The sequence below is a fragment of the Eulemur rufifrons genome, chromosome 7 (genome assembly GCF_041146395.1).
Source record: "Eulemur rufifrons isolate Redbay chromosome 7, OSU_ERuf_1, whole genome shotgun sequence".
NCBI classification, from domain to species: Eukaryota; Metazoa; Chordata; class Mammalia; order Primates; family Lemuridae; genus Eulemur; species Eulemur rufifrons.
Window position 1 is genome coordinate 186,697,509 of NC_090989.1, and position 23,417 is coordinate 186,720,925.

Genomic DNA, 23,417 nt, shown 5'->3' on the forward strand with positions numbered 1-23,417 from the left:
CTGATATTTAGATCATCTCAAACGGATCCAGGAAAAACTGGACATCTCATGCAATTAGTCATGGTGATTGTCTATGAGAGGTTCCTGTCTGATAAAATGGTATGGAAATGAACAAGACTTTAGGAATCATATCTGGTCTTAAGAAAGCTGGCCTTGATTCCACAACCATTCCTAGTAGAAAGTGTTCATATACACAATGGCCAAGTGGATTACTTATCTTTCTATATAAAGAAATTATCTATGGAAATGAGACTGAATTCTAAACTAGGGCATTCTGTTATGGTCATAGCGTGACCAATGGAAACAAAGAGAATCTCATAATGCTGGAAAGATGAGAGATCCAAAAATAAGTGTTTTCACTCTATTATTAAATATCAGTCAAAGGGACCTGTCTTGGTGTAAATCTCACGTTGCAATAATTTGACTTTTACTTTAATTATGTTAAGGAAACCTGAGGCTATCTGACATGCTTCAAGTGGAAAAAGATTGAATGGATTTGTTCATGGGAATTTCACACCACGGAAACAGTGGCAGTTAGGTATACAACTGTTAAATTATAGAAAGTCAATAAAATTTTAATTCACGCATTCATATTTTTAAATGCTCTAGGATAAAAGGTTATTTGGCTGAATCTAATGGAAAAAACATGACTATCCATCACTCAATGAACTGTTTTTGTTAAATATGGCTTTCCCTGTAACAGAGCTTAACTCTTACTTCTAAAGCACTAAGAAGAAACAGAGAAACACATAAGAACAGTTAAAAATTGGGAGCTTTTTAAATACAAGGGATTATCCCTTTCTTTCTTTCCTTTTCTTTTCTTTTTTTTTTTTTTTTTTTTTGATGAGTTAATTACATTGCCCTGTGCTCCAAGCAGTATTATTCTAAAATCTTAGATTTTGGACTCCTAGAAAATTGATATTCTATCCTAGCCTAGCACTTTATCTTAAAGGGCTCATAAGAAATATGTTCTAATGATCAAAATATGCCAGACTGGTTTCCATTCCATAGCTCTGATCTAGGTAAATAAGTCCTACACCAGAGGATTTGAGGAGAAGTAAATATATAGCAACCATCAACTTTGGCCATCAGTGGACTATCTCACTTACATGTTTTCTGCTGCTTCCTAGGTCTTACTTTAAAGACAGGCAATCCTGCTAGTTCATCTACACAACAAGCTCACTAGCTGTAGAGAAGACTAGTTGACATTTTCCAAAGTGCATTGGTACCTCTGTTCTCGTTTACTCTAAAGCACTAGTCTAAGGCAGCTAAAACAGAATGTATTATACATAGTAGAAATAGAGGGCAGGTAGAGAAAACTTCTTTCGAAGAGATATGTTTTGTACAGCTATTGATGGTAGAACTGGGTCTGGAACTCAGATCTCTTGACTCCCTTGCAGCCGTGCGAGCTCTGGCCAAGTCTATTATTTCCCCACTTGATTGTATTCTGCTATGAAGCTCCTTGTCCCTAGGGTTTATCATCAAACAAACATTTACTGAACATCTATTTTGTGCCAGACACATAGTTCTAAGACTTCTTCTTGTTTTCAAATTCCTCGTAGAGGGCTACAGTATCCTTATCTGTGCAAAGCGAGGATGGACTAGATTGTCTTTAAGTTTTGTTTTTTTTCCCCCCAGGTAAGACTAACCATATGGTTGTTTCTCAGAATATAAAAAGAAGAAGGAGGAAGATACAAGCCCAGGTCATAATCAGAAAGTTTGCCCAGTTGATTCCCATTTTTATTTGCAGAGAAGTTGGGAGACCTGGGCACCCTCATTTATTTTGGGTGAGTTAATAACTTCTACATTATATGAAACGCTACGTTGCTTAATGATATATCATAATAAAGGCTTGTAATAATCAGAGGGTGCCTGCTTGGTCTGACCATTTGTCCTGCTGTTGACTTAAAATCATTTATTTCTCTTAGTCACTATGTTACCACCCAGGTTTGCACTTGTCTTGTTACATAAATCAGTGGTTTAAATGGGAAAGAGATCACAGTTCTATTAATTGTAATTATCCTATACATTTCAAACAAAAAAACAGGTGTAGTCTAGTCTCTATCTGGCCTGCAACTTCTAAATCTGCAGTTCCCAACCCCTGGTACTGGTTCCTGGCCTGTTAGGAACTGGGCCGTACAGCAGGAGGGGAATGGCAGGGTAGTGAGCAAAGCTTCCTCTGTATTTACAGCCACTCCCCATCACTCACATCACTGCCTGAGCTCCGCCTCCTGTCAGATCAGCGGCTCTTAGATTCTCATAGGAGCGCAAACCCTACTGTAAACTGTGCATGCAAAGGATCTAGATTGCATGTTCCTTATGAGAATCTAATGCCTGATGACCTCAGGTGGAGCTGAGGTGGTGATGCTAGTGCTGGGGAGCAGCTGCAAATACAGATAATCATTAGCAGAGAGGTTTGACTGCACAGAGACTATAATAAATTAATTACTTGCAGACTCATATCAAAACCCTATCATTGAGTGGCAAGTGACAATTAAGCTGCATCTGGTGGCAGCCTTTATAGTGGCAAGGGAGCATCTTACTTGAATTGTACAGCTGCATCTCGTGGCAGGTTTTATTTTACATCGGAATCTGACACTTACTTCAGTCCGCGCGTGGCCCGCCCATTATTTTATTTACCACTTTCATCCGCACCTCTTTCCCACATTGCGCACTTGTCTCAGTTACAGCTTTGGTAAGCCCACAGCTAACCCTAGCAAAAATGAGTAACAAACAAATGTTGCTGGAGAGTTTCTTTGAAAAGGCGGAAAGACCCAACGATGAGACGGCAGAAGATGCTAAGACGGTCAACAAAATGAAATGCTGCATTTAAAAGAAAATACCAAGAGTCCTACTTAAATTGCCGGTTCATTGCAACAGGTGATTCACGTTCTTCAAGCCCACTTTGTATAATATGTGGTGACCGGCTATGCAACAAAGCCATGAAACCTTCAAAACTGCTTTGCCACATGGAGACCAACCTGCATTAAAAGAAAAGGCTTTGGAGTTTTTCAAAAGCAAAAAACGTGAACACGAAGAACAGAAGCAATTATTGAAGGCCAGCACTTCATCAAATGTGTCTGCACTGAGAGCATCATTCTTAGTGGCTAACCATATTGCTAAAGCTGAGGAAGCCCCTTACTATTGGTGAAGAGTTGATCTTGCATGCTGCTAAGGGCACTAGCCCTGAACTTTTAGGAAAGGCTGCAGTTCAAAAGGTGGCACACGTTCCTCTTTCCGCTAGCACCATAACTAGAAGAACTGATAGCAGAGGATATTGTGGCACAATTGTTAGAGAAGATTAATAAGTCACCGTCATATGCAATCCAGGCTGATGAGTCTACTGATGTTGACAACAAGGCAACAATGCTTGTTTTTGTGCAATATTTTTTTCAGGAGGATGTGCATGAGGATATGTTATGTGCACTTTTGTTGCCAACCAACACTACAGCTGCAGAACTGTTCAAGTCTTTGAATAATTACATATCAGGAAAACTGAATTGGTCATTTTGTGTCAGCATATGCATGGATGGAGCGGCTGTCAGGACTGGACGGCCTTCTGGTTTCACTACTCGGGTTAAGGAGGTCGGTTCTGAATCTGAGTCTACGCACTGTGTCATCCATACAGAAATGCTGGCTGGCTGAAAAATGTCACCTGAACTTTTAAACAATGTTTTGCAGGATGTAATTAAAATTATCAACCACATTAAAGTGCATGCCCTTCACTCACATCTGTCTGCACAGCTCTGTGAGGAGATGGACGCAGAGCACAGTCCTCTCTTACACACAGAAGTGAGATGGCTTTCTACAGGGAGAGCACTGGCCAGAGTTTTTGAGTTATGAGGGCCGCTCCAGAGATTTCTTTTAGAAAAACAGTCACCACTAGCAGCACATTTCAGTGACACAAAATGGGTCATAAAACGTGCTTACTTGTGTGACACATTCAACCTGCTCAACAAACTCAATCTGTCACTTCAGGGAAGAATGAAAACTGTGTTCAAGTTGGCAAAGTTGCTGCATTCAAAGCCAAACTGGAATTATGGGGGCAATGAGTGAACGTTGGGATTTTTGACATGTTTCAAACATTAGCAGAGATTTTGAAAGAGACTGAACCAGGGCCTTCTTTCTCCCAGCTTGTGCATGATCACCTAGCTCAGCCTTCAAAAGAGCTTGAGCATTACTTCCCAACCACAAAAGACCCCCCAAAATAGGAAGGAATGGATTCACAACACATTTGTGAATAAGCCAGGTGAATAGACTTTGTCTGAGCTAGAAGAGGATCAACTGCTTGAGATCACAAATGATGGTTGTCTTAAAAGTATGTCTGAGACAACTTCAAATCTCCATATGTTCTGGATTAAAGTCAAGGCGGAATATCCTGAGATGCCACAATAGCACTGAAAAGCCTGCTTCCATTTCCAACAGCCTATCTTTGTGAAGCAGGGTTTTCTGCAGTGACAGCAACCAAAACAAGATTACAGAGTAGACTGGACATAAGCAACACACTTCGGATGTCACTGTCTCTCATAATCCCCGGATGGGACCGTCTAGTTGCAGGAAAACAAGCTCAGGGCTCCCACTGATTCTGCATTATGGTGAGTTGTATAATTACTTCATTATACATTACAACATAATAATAATAGAAATAAAGTGCACAAGAAATGTAATGCACTTGAATCATCCAGAAACCATCCTCCCCTCTTCCCTATCCTTGGAAAAATTGTCTTCCATGAAACTGGTCCCTGTTGCCAAAAAGGTTGAGGACTGATGTTCTAAATCATTTCAGAATAAACTGCTTTGACATAGTGCAATTCTGATGATTCCATCCATTTGTATATAATAAGGAATATTAAAATATTTTTCTAATAAATTGCCAAAGAATAAAAGCCTTCCTCCTATGTATTTGCTGCAGTGTAGAATTTGGTTTCCGAGGGCCCAGCTTGTCCTCTTATGAAGGTTTATTAACAAGCATTCTTTATTTTGCTAAGTGCTTTCATGGTTTGCCTTTCACATAACCCAAGGAGGGAAATAGAACAAAGCTGAGATGAGGAAGCTGCAGTATTTACACAGGACTACGGTGAACAGCCTGAGGTCTTATGCCAGGCCAATCATAAAGACAGACATCGGAACCAGCACACTTGACTCTTGGTCCAGGTGACTTTACCTTCTACAGTGCTGTGATTGCACCCAAAATGGGGTGGCTGTCACGTACAGAGCCACAGCAGTGTTAGCCTCTGGGCTCTGGCTCAGTGCTCTCCGTGAATGGATTATCCCTGCCCCTCTCTTCCCTGGTCTCACCGCGTCACCCAGCTGCTCACACAATGAAGCCAGACCGTTGGTGAGATCCCAGTAAGACACTTAGGGTCTCCAGTAACACTGCAGTTTTGGTACACATGTCAACCCAGCCACATGACAATCCAAATACTAAATCCAAAAAGACATATAACCGAGATAGTTTTTGGTTTTCTTAGAATAGCTACTTAGATACTTTCTTTTACATATTAAAAATTGCCCAAAGAACATTTTGGAGGTATTCTCCTGCTTTGTAGGTACCCTAAGCATGTACCCATTGGGACATCAAAGTCAATCGCTCGGAAGTTACTGGTAAAGAACACACACACGCACACACACATGCGCGCATACACACACCCCCTCCTCGTCCTGCCCATAACAGTGCCCATAGCAGGGGTCCCTGACAAGCCAGGCCCCCTCAGGCCCAGTTCCCGAGGGGTCTGTTGTCAGATCTCTAAGGAAAATTGCAATAAACAACACACTTCCCCGAGGAGCCATGCTGTCAATTCCGTTTCCTTCCACCAGGGCTAGAAGCTCGAGTGCTCTTCTAACTGAGTCAGAATCATTTAACTCATAAATAATCCTGTCACAACTAGTGACACGCTCCACTAGAATCACTCAAAGTTAATACAAGTATAAGTTTAAGAACCTGATGGAACCCAAACGCAGCTTCCTTGCTGGGGCTGGCGGCTGTGGTGGAGAGAGGAGTCCTGAGCCCAATAACTTGATAATAAATATGCACCCCAAATTGCCAGTGGGAGGGGAAAATTCCCACGTGTCTGTTAACTCAGGAATTTTTCCTTCCATCTGCAAGTGAGTCTTTAAGGGAACAATTTGCATTTCTGACCATGGTGGTGTCTCGAGCCAGAGACAAGATTTAAATTCCATATCAAACTTTACTTTGGCAACCGTATATTATCCTGTCCTAGCTCTTCGATTAGACATTTAGCTATGAATCGATTTCCCTGGCAGTTGTTAATTCTGCATGATGAAGGGGAGGCAGAGCAACGCACTAATGTGAGGCCGCCCTCGTTTGCCGCTCCGATGTGCTCATGCAGACATGCAAATCATATGCCTGTTTATGGCGGCAGCCAGCCAGAATGGCCCGGTTATGTTTAAATGCAATGTACAAACTTTAACAAAAATGATTCATGATTTACTATGGAAGGAAGCTGGGGCGACAGCTAGCTACTTTCTTTGTAAATAAGCAAGCTAATAACCAGGCAGCAAATGTAAATGATAGCTGCTGCATATTTTTAAGCAGCTATAGTGTCTCTGCTAAAACAATACTTTATTCTAAATTATGTTTCATCTAAGACCAATAATATTGGGGATGAGTCATTACCCTCTGTCCTCCTTTGCAAAGACCTGATTATGTGATATTAATTCCAAAGCCCTACCGGTCGTTAGGGCCCAGAGCTACTCGGAAGCCATCAGGATGCTAGACTTGCCAAAAAGAACCTTCCCCACAGGCCTGGTGTTATCTGCCTCCATGAAGTTGGGCACTGTCAACTGGATGATCTGTTGAAATAGAAGGTTCTTAAAATTGGAGAACAGGGAATGAGCCCATTATAACCTCATGGTTCTACTGGCAGAGGGCAGGGTCTTGTGGGTTTAGGAAAGAAGGAAGATAGGTTTTGACCCTGCCTGACTCCTACTATCCAGCCCTGTGCCCATGCTTGGACCAACTTCACTCTTTCCACTTCCTTCTCACTTCAGCTCCCTCCCTCACACGTACACTTCTGCAAGCTAAACCTTGTGTGGGGTCCTCGATTAATCCTGACCCGAGGATAAAAGGAGGAAAGAGTTGGCCCTAACTTCACCCTCTGAAAGGTAGCACCTTCCTCCATGATCTCTTTCCCTCCTAGAGTAAACTTATCTGATAGGATCTGATAGGGTCCAAAGACGGAAAGAGCCTGGACCTCTGAAAAACCAAGTGGAAAAAACTTCCATCTACTCACACTGAAATTTACCTAAGCAAAAAACAAACACGACCTGTGCTAATTCACTGAGATGGGATTTATTAGTTGCTAACAAACTATAAAGTAATGCACTTCTCTTTTCCTGGACCCCCACCAAGCACCATCATTTAGCCAGCATGACATATGTGCTGTCATTTTAAAAGCCATCCTACCCTTTAGAATCTTCCTCGATCATTAGTCTTCCTTTTATTTCTGGCAGCTCTCCACCGCCCATTGAAATGTTGGCCATCGCTCCACTGTGTGATGGGGTCAGGAAGAAATGAAATGAATCAAAGCTCCTGGCTGCAGCCCAGCAAGTCTGTTGCAAATACAGCCAGTCTTAATTGATGGAGGCGCTTACTGAGTCTCTAAATTAAAATATTCGATTTGAGCCACATGACATCCTAGGATCAGCCTGACCTCTCTCTGGAGCTCAGAGGTGGTGACATCAGACTACAGCAGGCAGTGGATAAGTGCATCTCTTCTGTAATTAAGGTCCTTCCTCACCCTCCAGGGAACGATGCCAAAGCTGTGACTTGAAACACAGGGCAGATAACATGTTAATTGCAAACATGTAGGAGGAGGCACAAGGTATTAGCTGCACTGCTCACCTTACTCAGACGTCAAGAAGGTGGCATCTAAGGGTTGATGGCTCTATTAGCATTCTGACTGCGCCTTCCAAGCCTGTAACGTTTGCAGAAATCTCTCCCTAAACACACAGTTAAGAAGAGAAAAAGGTGCCCAGTAGATAATAGCAATGGGGCTCACAAATGGTGATAACTTATAGGATTAGGGATGTGTTATCTATTCAGAGTCACTATTATTAAGCTTGTTACATTAAGCCTGGCTGGCCCAAACGCTAATTACCTGATTCTGTCAAGCACAGGGCACCCCACTCCCCCAAAAGGCATATGTTGTCTTAAATTTGTTCCCTTCAAAAATGTCCAGATGAAGATACTTGCTGGGCTAATCTGCAAATGTGTTGTCTTTTAGTATATCAATAGGTGGTTGAGGAACCGGCAGATGCAACTCTGAAAAGGCAGAGCAGAAATTTTTGGTATAGCTCTGCCAGTCCCTTCACCCTTGGCTTAGGACTGCAATCAGGTATTCGAACAGCAGCCCACTGGCTGTTCCCTGTGTCCCATCACATTACTGTGGTCACACCTTTCCTATCAATACACTAAAGATGTCAAATATATGCATTTGAGCAGACATTATTTCCACCCATGATCCATGTAGCTAATCAACTTCAGCTCTTTTTCTCAACCAAGTTCTCCAGATGGCCACTACTAATTGACCAAGGTTATTAAAAGAGATGAAACCAATTGCTCATCCAGGTACTAGATATTGTATTTTTCTGCCAACAGCTGCTTGAGGTGAGCCCACTAGGCACAACCTCCCTGCCCACCCCCCGACTCCTCCCATAGTCTGCTCGGGAGGTCAGGCTGACCTGGGCTCAATGCACCTTCTTTACTCACTAGCTATGGATCCTTAGAGAACTCACCTGACCCTTCTGGTCATCTGTTGTTCATGCATAGGGAATGATGAAATTTCCCTCACAGTGTGCTTGGGAAGATTAAATAAGATACCACGTATGAAAATACTTGACACAATATCTGGCACATAGCACATGCTCAATAAACATGGGTCCATTTCATTTTCCAGTATGGAAAACACTGAGATGCCACCCAGGACAAAGAGAACCTGTACTCTGTTTTTATTTTTCTCTAATTTCCCCACTGTGCTGCACTTATTAATTAAGAAACATAGACTTTGTGGCATGTTTCACAGTTAAAAACATGATTAACGTTAGTGAAAATATGCAGGCACACATGTGAAATGATTTTTCAAAACATTGATTTTTGTTCCAAACAATATTGGCAGAAAAAGTTTGTATAAGCTGTAGGATTTCATACGTTGCTAAAATGATCTTAAAAGTTTTCTGCATTTTTTCATAGAAGTTAAGAAGTTAGGAGACAGAGGCTAGAATCTTTGGCACATCTTAATTTACATAAACTGTCCTGAGAAGAAAACTAAGAAATGAAGAAGATTTCTCTTGTTTTCTCTGAACAATAATTAGAATTTAGAGCCTGAAGAATTCTGCCTGGAGAGCTCTGGGTGCTGGGTAAGTATAACAGGTTATCAAAGTCCAGCTTTGCAATGGGAAGAGAAGCAGCAAGCCCTCAGGTGTGGCTCTGGCGCTATCACACAGCAAGACTGAGAGCCGTGAGCAACAGATGATGTCAGCAGCCTTCCAGCATGAAAAATCCCAGCACCATAGAGGAGACCAGTGAGATTGGAGTGAGCCAGGAGGGGTTAGACATGGGAATACCCATTGCTGTCTGGCAGGCATGTTAGAGAACGAGGTCTGGGGGCCACTTCAGTGGCTCCCCATGGCCTTTAAGATAAAGCCCATACTTGTAAGCATGACCTGCAAGGCCCTCCACAGCCTCACCCCTCCATTCTCTCTAGTGTCATCTCTTACCACTCTGCCTCATACCGTAGCTCCACACATCTTACAACTGCATGCATCCCATGGCGTTCCTCTACCACGGGCTTCTGCCCATGCTGTGCTCATGCTTCCTCCCTCCCTCCCTTCCATCAGCCTCCTCTAATTCTCCTGCTTGACTCCTTATCTTTTAACACTCAACAACCCCAGGACATCTCCCACAAGCTGTGCTGCATATGCCCCACACGTGTTACATATGTGTTACACGGGTCCCACAACATGCAGAGCATTAGCTCCTTCTTTGCACTTACCACCTTGCTTCATAAATGTCCATCTCTGAATCTGTCTTCCAGTCTAGACTATAAGCAACAAGAGGACAAGAGCTTTTCCTGTGCCTTTCACCATTCTATATGTATCTTCAGTGCCTAGCATTGTGCCTGGTGCAGAGTAGTATAGAAATGTTACTGGATGAAGGAATAAATGAATGAATGAAGTGGGAAAGGGAGAGAAACCATCCCTTACAGACCACCTAACATCCACACTGAAACAATAGGAGCCCTGGCCAACCACACCCATAGATACAGAATTGCCCAGGTGACTACATGTTGTAAACTCTTAACACTAAGGTTTGCAGGGTCATCACACCAGACTTCTCTGCCCATACAGGGGCAACTGACCCATTTAGGCATGAGTGTGATCCAGTGTCTTTCCCCAGAGATCAACTTGAAGTTATATTTTTTAAATATCTCTCTCACTATGGAATCCCCAGTGCTCGAACACTAATAGCATTAGACTGTTTGTCACTTCAGTCAACACAAGCTGTGAAGCTGTGCCCATCACAGCCACAGCTCCCCAACAAGCCTGACAGCACTGAGCTGATAAGAAGTGACAGGAGACATCGCTAGCATACCCATGCCACCCACTCTTGGTGCTGGGTGAGATTTAGCTAAAAGGCCTCTTGGAAGTAGGAATGTTTTTTTTCCAAAATTTGTGGTTGGAATGCAGGTGCCAACTGCTCTCCAGACACCATCGTGATACAAACAACATTAATGATGTGGTATTTTCCTTGAGTGATTGAACTAATTACTCTTTTTTATTAATTGATACAGAATAGATATACATGTTTGGGGGGTACAAGTGACAACTTGACACATTCATATAATCAAATCAGGGTAATTGTGATATCCATCACCTTAAATATTTATCTTTTCTTTATGCTAGGAACATTCAAATTATTCTCTTCTAGCTTTTGAAATGTACAATAGATTAGTATTAGCTACAGACACCTTACTGATCTATAGAATATAAAATATTATTTCTTCTATCTAACTATGTATTTTTATCCATTAATTAACCTCTCTTCATGAACCCATTACTCTTTTCTCGCTACCATAACAACAAATGTGTTCCAAACGTCCAACTCACATTACAACCTTGCTTTCCAAGGAACCAGTTGATCATTACTTATACCACCTTAGTTAATAGAGGAGAGAAGAAATAGAAGAATGTCTATTTTATGGCCCCTCAATAGCTTATCAATTCAGCCTATTTGCTATGATGTATACTCCCTTCCATTATACACTTAACAAATATCTGCTGAGTGTCCACCTTATGCAAAACTTGGTGCTAGGCTTGGGGCACAGTAGTCAACAGGTAAAAGCCAGAACAGGACTGGAGGGTAAACCGACAGCTAACATTAAAGTGGATGGTCTGATAAGAGAAATGGGCACTTGGGAATTTTTCAGTGGCTGGCACTCCTTTTAACTCTGTGGTTCCAAACGAGGCTTGCAACATTTGTGAAGCGCAATGTCAAGTTCATGTTCTATCTATCTTAAGAGATGAAGATGTAGCTCTTGATAACATGGGGAACTCTTTCCTCAAGATGCAGCAAGGATTGGTTCATTTATTAATGAAAGATACAACATCCTCAGCAACCCTGGTCCAGAACATTCTGATACAAAAACTAGGAGAAGTGAAAAGGTAATGAATGACCTTCACGAGCTTAAAAAAAATCGCAATAACAAAAAATGTTAGACAGTTAAATAGTTAAATGAATAATTAATGTGTAACAAAATTAATAGTAATTAATAGCCAAGTGATGTTTCATCTCAACACCTGGCACCAGATGTCATCTTAGGGAAAGAATTAAAATTGCTGGGGAAATCATTTATAATTAATTGAGTAGCTGGTGCAAGCCTAAGCATTCAAGACCAGGATGTCTGAGGAGGGCAAAAGAAAAGGAAGGGAGTATATCTTTCTCCCAAGGGCGGGAGAGGTGAGTGAGGAGAAGAGGAAATGGGAAAGGTAGTTGGGAGAGTAGGCCCCAGGAGGCATGCTAAGAGGGCCACCTGGAAGAACCTCGGTTCCAGAGAATTTTTAGGAAAGAGAAATTCTAATATCCAAGATTATAGGTTTTGTGTGCACATGAGGAATGTAGACCTCTCTACTATCCCTCTAAAACCTTCTATTGTCTATATTTCTCAAAATACTATAGGCTAGTAGAGTTTGCATAGAACTCAAAGAGTTTCAGATCCAATTACACAGAGAAGCACAGAAAAACATGGGTAGGAATAGAATCCTTAGAGGTAAACAAGATCAAGAGAATATAATCCCTGCAAAGAATTCACTGAAATCTTGAAAACTTCCACAGGCTCATGGGTAAGAGTTTGAGTCTGTTTTACCTAGATCTTGAGGAGTTGACTTCCAGGTTATTTTCAGCTTTATTTTATGTGATAATCCTTGCCTTTGGTGGAAACTAAAAGAAAAACTGAGACTACTTCTCAGATATTTATGGTCATTGGGATTTGGTACTAGAGGCACAAATTGGCATGCATAAACCTGTGGTATTGGGATCTTGTCAACATCTACGTCAACTTGTCCACAGTCAAAATCTGCAATGTCATCTTTTTCTCTGCAAAAAACAAAAGTGTTTAGTCAAAAATAAAAACTTGTAGTTATAATTACAATTTAGTCTTAATTAGTCATACTGGTCAAGTAATGCTACATTTACCCCTAATCTGTCAATGAGTGTGCATAGTAATGGAAACAAATTATTTATAATATAAATCCATGTAATTGGACCACAACTTTCAAGAGGAACTTGAAATTAGAAATTGAAATAAACTTTAGTTTTTTCATCTACAAAATGAAGTTATTGAGAGTGAGACTTTAATAAGGTCTGTGCTTTAGTTCATGGTATTGTACCAATGTCAGTTTCCTGGTTTTGATAATGTACTGTAGTTATGTAAGATGCCATCATAGCCTGAAGGAAGGGTACGCAGAACCTCTCTGTACTATTTTTGCAACTTCTTGTGAGTCTATAATTATTATAAAATAAAAAGTTTAAAAGAAATGATGCTGTTAATAATATATTCCTCACAGGGTAGTGATGATGAGATGGGATAAAAAATGACAATATATATTGTTAAATTGCCAAAAGTGTACAATTATAGGTTGTTTAATGATCACTCCTATCCTCATGCTCTCAAAATAAATGTTCTAGTAACTTTTCCCAAGGTAATAACAGCTAACGTATGTGTAGCTCCTACCTGTGCCAGCTACCATTCTGAATTCTTTATGTTTATTACCTCATGTAAAGCCACTCGACAATTCTGAGAGAAGATAATAATGATCTTCCTTTTTGCAGATGAGGAAACTGAGGCTGAGAGGGATGAGACATTTGGTGAGAGTCACATAGTTGGGTAGAACTGAGTCACAAATCTGGTTCTAGGATTCCAGGGCTAGAGCTCTTAACTGCCACTTGTACTGTCTCTCCTCCTGTGTTCTCACCTCCCACAAGTGTCTAAAATGAAACAGGTTAGGACTTGCATTCATTTCCTATTGCTGCACAACAAGTCACTGCAAACTCAGTGGCTTAAAACAATGTTCATTTATTGTCTCATAGTCTGTAGGTCAGAATTTGGGGCACGCCATGGCTGGGTTCTCTGCTCAAGTTCTTATGGGCTGAAATCAAGGCGTTGTCCAGCTGCATTCTCCTCTGGAGCTCAAGATCCTCTTCCAAGCTCCAGGGATTGTGGCAAAATTCAGCTCCTTGCAGTTGCAGGACTCAAGTCCCTGTTTCCTTGCTGTCAGCCATGGGGCACTCACACGTCCTGCAGGCTGCCCTCAGGTCCTTGCCATGTGGCCTCCTCCGTCATGGAAGCCGACAGTAGAGGTCCTCCCTCACCTGGACTCTCTCTCGTGTTCCAAATGTCTGTCTCCAGGAAGGGCCCAGGTCGCCTATCTAGGTCAAGTTTACCCAGAATAGTCTCCCTTTCTTAAAGTCAACGGTGCCACATAAATAAGCTAATGACAATGTGAAATCCATCATAGCCATAGTCTTGGGGATTACACAGAGATGGGAATCTTGGGAGCCATCTTAGGATTCTGCCTACCCCAGGGCTTTCTCTACTTTTCCAGAGTTGCCAATTTATCCTTTATCCTTGAAGTTGGGATATGAAAGAGTAAAACACCATTTCAGATTAACCTGAAAATGCAATGGACTGACGCACCCATTGCTCCCGGACATACTGCACATTGAAGTGGTGGGGGGGAGGGCGGTTCTGAGGATCTCCACGCCCAAGTTGCCCGATTCAATGGAGACTTTCATGTATACTAGGAGTTAATAATGTCAGATTTTTGTTGTTTGTTTGCTGTCACATTTTGACTATAATAGAAATCTATGTGATATAAAAAGAACACATCAAGGAACACACAGAGTGATACTCTATCAAGAGAACCAGGAGACTCCAGACCACGCTTCACACCTGGCCATGTGACTTGTCTGCTCTTCAGGACACTCACACAGGCAAAATTCTCTAAACAGAAGGGGTTTTGATGATTTTTCTGTCAGATCAATTGCTGACAAATGAAAATATGACGAGGGCAAAATATTAAAGCGTCAAGATCCCTAGGCCGCCCTGCCCATCAGAGTGAATAAAGGGAGTGACACCGCCGTGGGCACCACCCACTTCTCCTCGCCCCACCCTGCGCCTGGGGCACCCCTGCCCTCCAGGAGAGGACATCGTACTAGACTGGTAACTGGATTCATCCATGCACAATTAGGGAATGGGCAGAAAGACATAAGACCAAGAAGGAGGTAGAGACAGGAAAGTCTGAGACTAAGAAAGACCAACCCAATCTGCATAATAAAAAACTTAAAGAGAAAGGGGAGATGAGAGAGAAAAATATGTGCAGGCTGAAAGCAAAAAACAGGGTTAAAAGATGAGATACTTCAGAGAATACAGAATAAGAACTAGGCAGAAGCATATAAAATCTATAAGAAATTTTATTTGAGAGTGCCAACTGGAGTAGCATTGTATCTTGGAGAGACTTAAGTGAAAGACGGTAATTTTTTAGAGGAATAATTACTTTTGGCTATTTGGAGTTCAGACCACACGGATACTCTCTGGTTCCTGCATAAAATTTCCCCCAATTAATGTATAGATGGACTTTTAACCTCTTCTGGAAAAAAATCTTAATTCTTTCTAAATAAATATTAATTAGCTTGAGGGGAAAGGGTCTTCCTGAATTTAGTAAAACTATAAGTAAAATTGTGTGTGAATATATTTTTCTTGAAAAGTATGTCCATAACATTGAGAAGATTCTGAAAGTTTATTTGACTCCACAAATTTGTGTAAAACATACCACGAATATGGGGAGAGCATCAGAAAAGGTCTGGATTCTTCTGGAGAAGATAGCTAGAGGGAGGTTATTATTTATTATAGTAAAGAATTCTGACAATCACCAGGATAAATAGGCCCTGGAGATATGTCACTGGCTTCATAGTTATGGACAGGACATACCTAAGAGATACAACATAAAAACGTACCCAATCTCAGATGATGGATAAAGCTGGCCCCAGTGGGCATTCTATTGTCCCTTGATAACAGTCTACGGCAGCCAGCCTCCCAAATAGCCACAAATGATCCTTGATTTCTGGTTTTCACACCCCTTTGCACTTCCCTTCCTCCTTGAACCAGGGATGTGCGACAAGAACACAGTAAAAGCCAGGATGAGTGGCTGCTGAGATTAGGTCATGAAAGGCTCCCTGGCCCCTGCCTCGGCCGCTACGATTGCTCGCTCGGGGAAAGCTAACCACCATGTCGACGGGCACTCACGTAGCCCTGAGGAAAGGCCCACGTGGAGAGGAACTGAGGCCTCCCACCAACAGCCAGCCCTGTGAGTGAGCCACATTAGAGCAGGACCCCCAGCCCTGGGCAAACCTCCCAGCGGCTGCAATCGTGGCTGACAGACGGCTGCCATCCCATGAGATGCCCTGAGCCAGAGCACACGGCCACGCTGCTGCTGGACACCTGGCCGCATGCGCTGTACGAGATAAGGAATTATTGCTCTTTGTAGCCACTACAGTTCAGAGTAATTGGTTCCCAGTCTGTAGCTAGTTAATACACAGACCAGTGTGCAGAGTTGGTGCTCAGTTATCAATTGCCAGCATTGATATTTAATCCAATATAAACAGAAAGTAACATCAATCCAAGCAAAACAAAAGGATTTTTGGATAATAGTGTTATTACTTATAAACACACAATAATGTGCTTTCAGCACTGACTGATAATGATTTTTATTCTGAGGCATACAGTAGGCATTCCATATTATTGGCTGATAATGGAGGCACTTATTCCTTACTGGTTACTATGGGAAAGTGCAAGGCTGATATTTGCTCTTGATATATTAATATCACAAACATAATATAGATCCCTCTTACTCTGGAGTAAAACCACCACCTCCCTACAAAAAATAAAAATCCACATCCTTTTCACATTGTTTGTCTTTACAATAATAAGAGGAAAGGTTTATGCTAATCTTCAGAGGTGGATTTAGAAACAGAAGAACAGAAATTTGGTAATGCCTTTAGTGATATAATAATGAAAATAATCAAATTGGTATTAATATTCTTGATGGAATTTGTATAAGTAATGAGTTTAAATGTGTTCACTGCATACCTTGCATAATTTGATATTCTCTACAATCAAAAATTAATAAGCATGAAAATCTACAATTTATTTATTTCTGAAAAGAATAAATATTATGGACTCGTAAGAACAATTGAATGATCTCAATAATTTTCTCCTTAAATTTAAAGCAATTAAAGATGAGCCAACCAAGAAAAAAATATAAATAATTACAAAATGGAAACCAGTGAAGAAAAACTCACAAACAACAGATTGTGTAAACTAGATCATTAAAGTCTGGTAATTTCCAAAGTCTTGCTGAGCAGATAAAATATTACTTACAAGATGAGGAATTAGTGTTTCACTTTTGCAATTCTCTGCTAATGATATACATGGTGTCATTTGGGATATTTTTTGGAGGCAAATTATATATTTCTAGAAGTAATCTATCTCTGGGTTACAATGAGAAGTCCGAGAAAGAAACCTAGATGATCTCTGAGCTAAGCTTTTTTTAAAAGTCGCATAGCAAGGGTGATAATATCTGTAGCAAGTGATAAAAATAAACTAGTTTAGATAATAACAATAGGAGCAACACACAGTGAAATTTATAGAACAGTGTAGTAGATTGAAAAAAGTGGCCATACTCACTCACAGCTGTGACTGCAGCTCCTCCCATGAAGATGTAGAGTCAACATTTCTACCTTTTGGATCTGGGCTGGTCTTATGACTTACTTTGGTTAATAAAATGCAGCAGAAGAGACAGTGTGGCAGTTTCAAGTGTGCCTAGGCCTCAAGGGGTCTTGCATGCTTCTCCTCTTCCTCTCAGAGCTCTATCTAGCCACCATGAGGAAAGAGGCGTGGGCAAGCCTCCTGGAGGATGTGTGGTCGCAGGGAGGTGAGCTGAGCCATCTCACAGACTGATCGCAGGTGCGTGAGTGAGCAGAGCTGAGATCAGAACCAGCACCCAACTCAGCCCAAATTGCCAACCCACAGAATCATGATCTCAATAAATGGTTTTTTTAACACTAAATTTGGGGGATAGTTTGTTATGCAGCAATAACTAACTGATACATCCCAGGCACTGCTTTGTTTGTTTTACACATATTATTTAATGTAGTCCTTGCTATAGGCTATGAGGTAGGGAGTATTATCATCCACCATTTACAGGTGAGACCTGAGCATAGAGGAACAAAGAGAATTTGTTGCTTAATGTAACTAGAAAATCCAAAGGGGATAATCTTTCTGGATTCAGGTATGGCTGGTCTAGAATGTCAGGCAAGGTCACCAGAGCTCTGCTCTAATTATTCTCCATTTTTTGTTTCATTTGCCTCTGCCTGGATTCACCCTCATTCAGGCTGTTTCCCTGTGAACATGTTGACTATCTACAGCCCTAAGTTTATTTTGTTCTTTCAGCTTGTACTCCAGAGAAAGATCACTCAGATGACAATCTAGGGAGGCTCTGATTGGCCAGATCGAGTGATGTGCCCAATCCAGGGACCAAGGGGCAGGTGAAACTTTGTGATTGTCAGCACCACCAAAACCACCTGGTGGGGATGGGATGAAGGCAGAACAGTTTCTGGATAGAGAAAGGAGAACTGGGGAGACAGTAACTTTATGTCTTCCACAATGGCTCACAGATTCACAAAGTGGGTTTCAAGACTCCTTAGTGGTGAAATGATTGGAAACCTGTGGACTATGATATCCAGGACATCCAGACGCTGGTGTACCCCCCACCAGGCAGAATCAAGGACCTCACTCCTCTGGTTCTCAGGCAGCCTTCTTTTCCCACGTCTCCACACCACCTCTGCACAGCTTTCCCTGAATAATAAGAACACTCTCTGGCACTTTCTAGTTTTACAGATTTACCTGATGTTTGAAGAATAGCATTTTTCCCCAGCTAAATTGGAGAGTGGATTATTTGCTTTACAAAAGGATTCTTGACTTTACAAAGGATTTCTAGAATAGGACTTTAAATAGAAACCTCCCCCTAGTGCATTTAAACAATGATTTCAATTGCAAGCTATTGCTTCTGAATACTTCAAATTCCATTTACCTGGGGGCTAGGTTAGGCAGTTTCTAAGAGCCCTTCCAACTTTAACATACAGGAGTCTGTGACCCCCAGCACAAAGTGGCAAAGCGGCCAGGGCTCTGGAACTGGACAGTCTGGGCTCCAACCCCGGCTCTCCCACTGATTTACTAGATGTGAGATGACTTTGGACAAGTCACTGACCCGCTCTGAGCTTTGGTGTCCTCCCCTGTAAATGGGGCATGAGAATATCACCTACCGCAAAGGTTTGTTGTGAGGATTAAATATGTTCCCACACAAAATGCTTAGCACATTCCTAGGCACATAGTAGGTATTCTACCTGCAACTACTTTGGCTAATTTACAATCTATTTTGTCCCCTGAAGCCAGGGGGGTGGGTTCAAAATGTAATTTTGCTCTTGCCAAACCACTCTGCTTAAAATCTCAATGGTTTTCCACTTCTCCAATAAAAACCCAATTCCTTAGAACATCTTCCCAGGGCCTCCATGCCTGGCCTCCCCTGGCTGCCAATATCTTTACTCACCAGGGTCATTATGATCTGTACACAAACCTGCTGCTGCTTTTCCCAAGTTACAAAATAAAACAAAACAAAACTTTCTTTTCACCTCACATCCCCTGTTAGCCTCAGCCTCGCTTCTCTGCTCCCGTTGGCAATGAACCTTCTTGAAAGGTTTGTCAGTGTTCTCTTTCTTCCATTTCTCTCCCCACAACTGCCTCCTTGGCATCTCCTCTTGGATATATTGTAAAAATCTTATCACTGTGAACTGAAATAAAATCTTAAGATTCCCCCCAACCGGCTGACTGAATGGATCTCCTCCTGGCCAAGAGGAGACCCTAAAACTGAGTTGTTGGCCAATACAGGGAGGTTAGACATGCCTCATCATGCCCCCCTCTCTTCTTGGAGACATCGTTTGTAATTCATCAACAGGCGGAAGGCTATGCAAGACCAACCTGCAGGTCCTCGATTGATTTACGCAACAAATTTATGTCCGGTACTTTGTCTCTGATTATCAGACTTCCTTATCTTAAAACATTCCAAGCCTTGTAGACAAAAACTTCATTTCTGTAACCAATTACAAGTCAAAGAATCTTTAAACCCACCTACAACCTGTAAGCCCTTGCTTTGAGATGTCCCACCTTTTCAGGCCAAATCAAGGTATGCCTTCCATGTATTGGTTTATGACTTTACCTGTAATCCCTGCCTCCCTGGAATGTATAAAACCAAACTGTAATGCAACCATGGCAAGACCAGTTGCTCAAGGCTTCTCAGGCGTGGCTCTGGGTCATGGTCCTCAAATCCAGCTCAGAATAAACCTCTTTAAATTATTTTACAGAGTTTTGGCTTCTTTTCCATTGACATCACCATGATCCCCTGACCCATCCCCTTCCCCAACTTGCTCTCCCTGGATGCATCCTTGAATCGGCTGATGGCAACTCCCACCTTCTGGGGGCTCAGGTTGGAAATCTTGGAGAAATGTCTGACTGTTCTCACCCACCATCCAACCCATCCGCCCCACCTTGAGTGCAGCTGAAAGATGACCATTTTCCTCACCTACACTGCCTCCACCCTGGCCCAAGCCACGGCCATCTCTCCTTGTGGTCTTTGCTTCCACCTTCTTGCCATATCCCACCATTTCCAGCACAGCACTCAGAGAAATCCCTGTAAAACAGAGTCAGATCGTGTCCTGGCTGCTCAGAACCCCCCAGTGGCTGCCCCACTCCAACAGAGCAGAAGCTGAAGCCCAGCAATGTCCTCTCAAGCCACTGTGATCTGATCCCTAGCCGCTCCCCTCTGGCTTTCTCTCTGACTACTCTTCCCGTTGTCTGCTCTGCTCCAGCCACACTGGCCTGTCTCCTTTCCCAAACATTCCGGGCTCGCTCTCACCTTTGCAGCTGGCTGTTCCCTCTGCCTGAAACTCACTTCCTACAGGAAGCTGTAGAGCTAACTCCTTCAACTACCGCCTACCTCATGAGGCCTGCCTTGATTGTTCTCTTCAAAATTGCAACTCACCCAAACCCAAGACACTCACAATCCCCCTTGCCCACTTCCACCCTTTCCCTGCCACTTATCACTTCTAATATATTATGGAACTTCATTAGTATGTTTACTTTTTATTGACCCTCCACTTCCCGAATATAACCTCTTCAAGGACAGGAGTCTTTGCCCATCTTGCTCCTGTATCCCTATCAACCAGGAAAAAAGTGCCCATCACATAATGATGCTCAGTAAACAGCTGTTGACTAAGATGGCCACACTGGGCATCTTATTCTCTCATAACCTGAGGTTGCATCCCATACAGCACTTCCTCAGGGCGCCCTTCTCTCACCTCTCTAATCTGCTTCCCCAGTTGTGGGCCCAGTGTCTCCTCTGTAGCACTTTTGAGAGATTCAGTTTTACATTTGTTTTGTGACTACACAAGCTCCATTAAGGCAGGGTCAACCCTATCAATTTTCACTTACCATCTTATCACGAATATCTATGGTTATTCACATTATTTTAAGCAGTTAATATTCCTTTACTCCTTAACGGGCCCCAAGTGCATACACAATTAACATGATTAAAATCAACCTTCTGTATTTGCCACTTGACCAAGGGCTACTTGTCCCCAAAGGACCATGGTTATCTACAGGGCTCGTATATGTTCTCTGCTTGCTACTCTACGTGGCTAAAGGAGTATACCAGGGGGACTGCCTGTCTTTCATTAGAATTTTGCCTCAGTGTTATTCATTTTTATCTGAAGCAGACCCTTCCATTTCCCTCGTGGAGGCACGCAAACATTTTTGTCTTGTCTGCCTGACACATCAAAATTTGCAGAATTCACCCAAAAACAAAATCCATTTCTTAGTCTTACCAGTTTAAAGTGCTTGCTTTCCAAAGCTACTTTGTGAGCGATCAATCCAAGATTCACATCAGGGTTGTCAGAAAGATGAACACAATGGTCCATTACAAAGATAATGGGATATTTCTGATCTTTTGACGACTGTGTAACTCCCATGATTCCACACGCATGGAATTATGACTAATAGAATTACTTCCAGGTACCCTAGTTTAGTTGGCTGTATTGGTAATTTAACACAGAAAATTATTTATACAATACTCTGCTACTGAGTTTCAATAGCGTTTCCTTCCTAATGCACAGCAGCCATTTGTCGAGGCCTTAGAAGGATTCGGAAGGAAGAGACCTGGGTGACTTTCTGCTCAGAACATTTGCATAGTGCGTCCCTGTTGGGGTGTTCAAGATTGACTGCTGAGCACTAAATAGACGGCTCGGCCGCAGGAATAGATTAGTACACAGAGGTCTGACGGAATTTTCCTCTGATGAAAAGCTCCTCCCCTCCTTCCCGCCCTGCTGCTGAGCAGACACTGTAACTCTTGTGCGCGTCTGGGGCCTCAGTAAATAACGCAGCTGGTAGAGAGGAAGGGTTGGACATCATACCTTTGCCAGGGACTCCTGAGAGACAAAGGAGACACTGTAATGATTTTATTACCAAATATTTCAAGCATATAAAAAGGTATACAAAATAATAAAATTAACACCATTGTACCCACTATCAAATAGAATAGCTATTAGGCTATATTAGAAATGGCTATGTTAGAAAGAATTACAGCTATATTTTTAAATACAACTTTATCAAATCTTAATATTTTGCCTTAATTGTGTCAGATTCCTTGGAAACAAAAAGAAAAGAAATACCAGAGGTATGGCTAAAGCCCTACACTTGCTGTACCATCCACTCACCCAGCTCGTTCCCCAGAGGTATGTACACTCCCTCCTGAGAGCAGGGTTTATTTTATATGCATACCTTTTTAGTCTTGTTATCCATAAATTTTAATTTTTGTGTGTTCAAAACTCCTTATAAATGTTATCACACTCCATGTAGCTTTCTGCAAGCTGTACACACACACAGATACATAGCACCTTTGACTCAGTATTTCATCTTTGAAATGTATTCATGCTAAACTATGAATAAGTAACACGTGATTCCATTCATTTTAAACAACTGAATTGCACTGCAGCATTTAACAACCCACAACTTACATACTCATCCTCATGGCACTGGGTGTTTCTGTGGTTTCCTTTTCCCCAGTGGGGAGGGGCCACTGCTTTTTCTTTCTGGTGACTCAAACCTGTGCCCTGCAAGAGAGGCTGCCTGGTTAAAAGATGTCTGTGATGATTAATTTTATGTGTCAGCTTGGCTGGACCACAGTGTCCAGATAAGTATTCAAACGCTATTTTAGATGTTTCTGTGAAGAAGTTTTTGGTATGAGATGAACATTTAAATCGGTAGACTTTAAGTAAAGCAGATTGCCCTCCATAATGTGTGTGAAGGTCTTAATAGAAACAAGACTGACTTCCCTGAGCAAGAAGGAATTCTGCCCACAGACTGCCTTTGGCCTCAGACTGCAACTCTTCTCTGAGTCTCCAGCCCGCTGACCAATCCCATCAGATTTCGGACTTGCCGGCCTCCACAACCCGGGAGCCAATTTCTTAAAATCTCTCTCTCCCCCCCCATTTGTCTCCTCCTGTCCATGGTTGACTGGAGGGCAGGGGATTAATCTCTATACCCCTAGTAGGCGCTCAACTAACATTTATTGAATAACTACTTGGATAAATGGGTGGTAATTTTAGAAAGCCAAGCATAAGGATTATACTAACAAAGGAAATAGTTGACCAACATGTCCATCAATAAAAATATATCTTTGGAGAATATATTTAGCACTATGCTGGGAATTCTTGGATAATTCATTGGGGGATT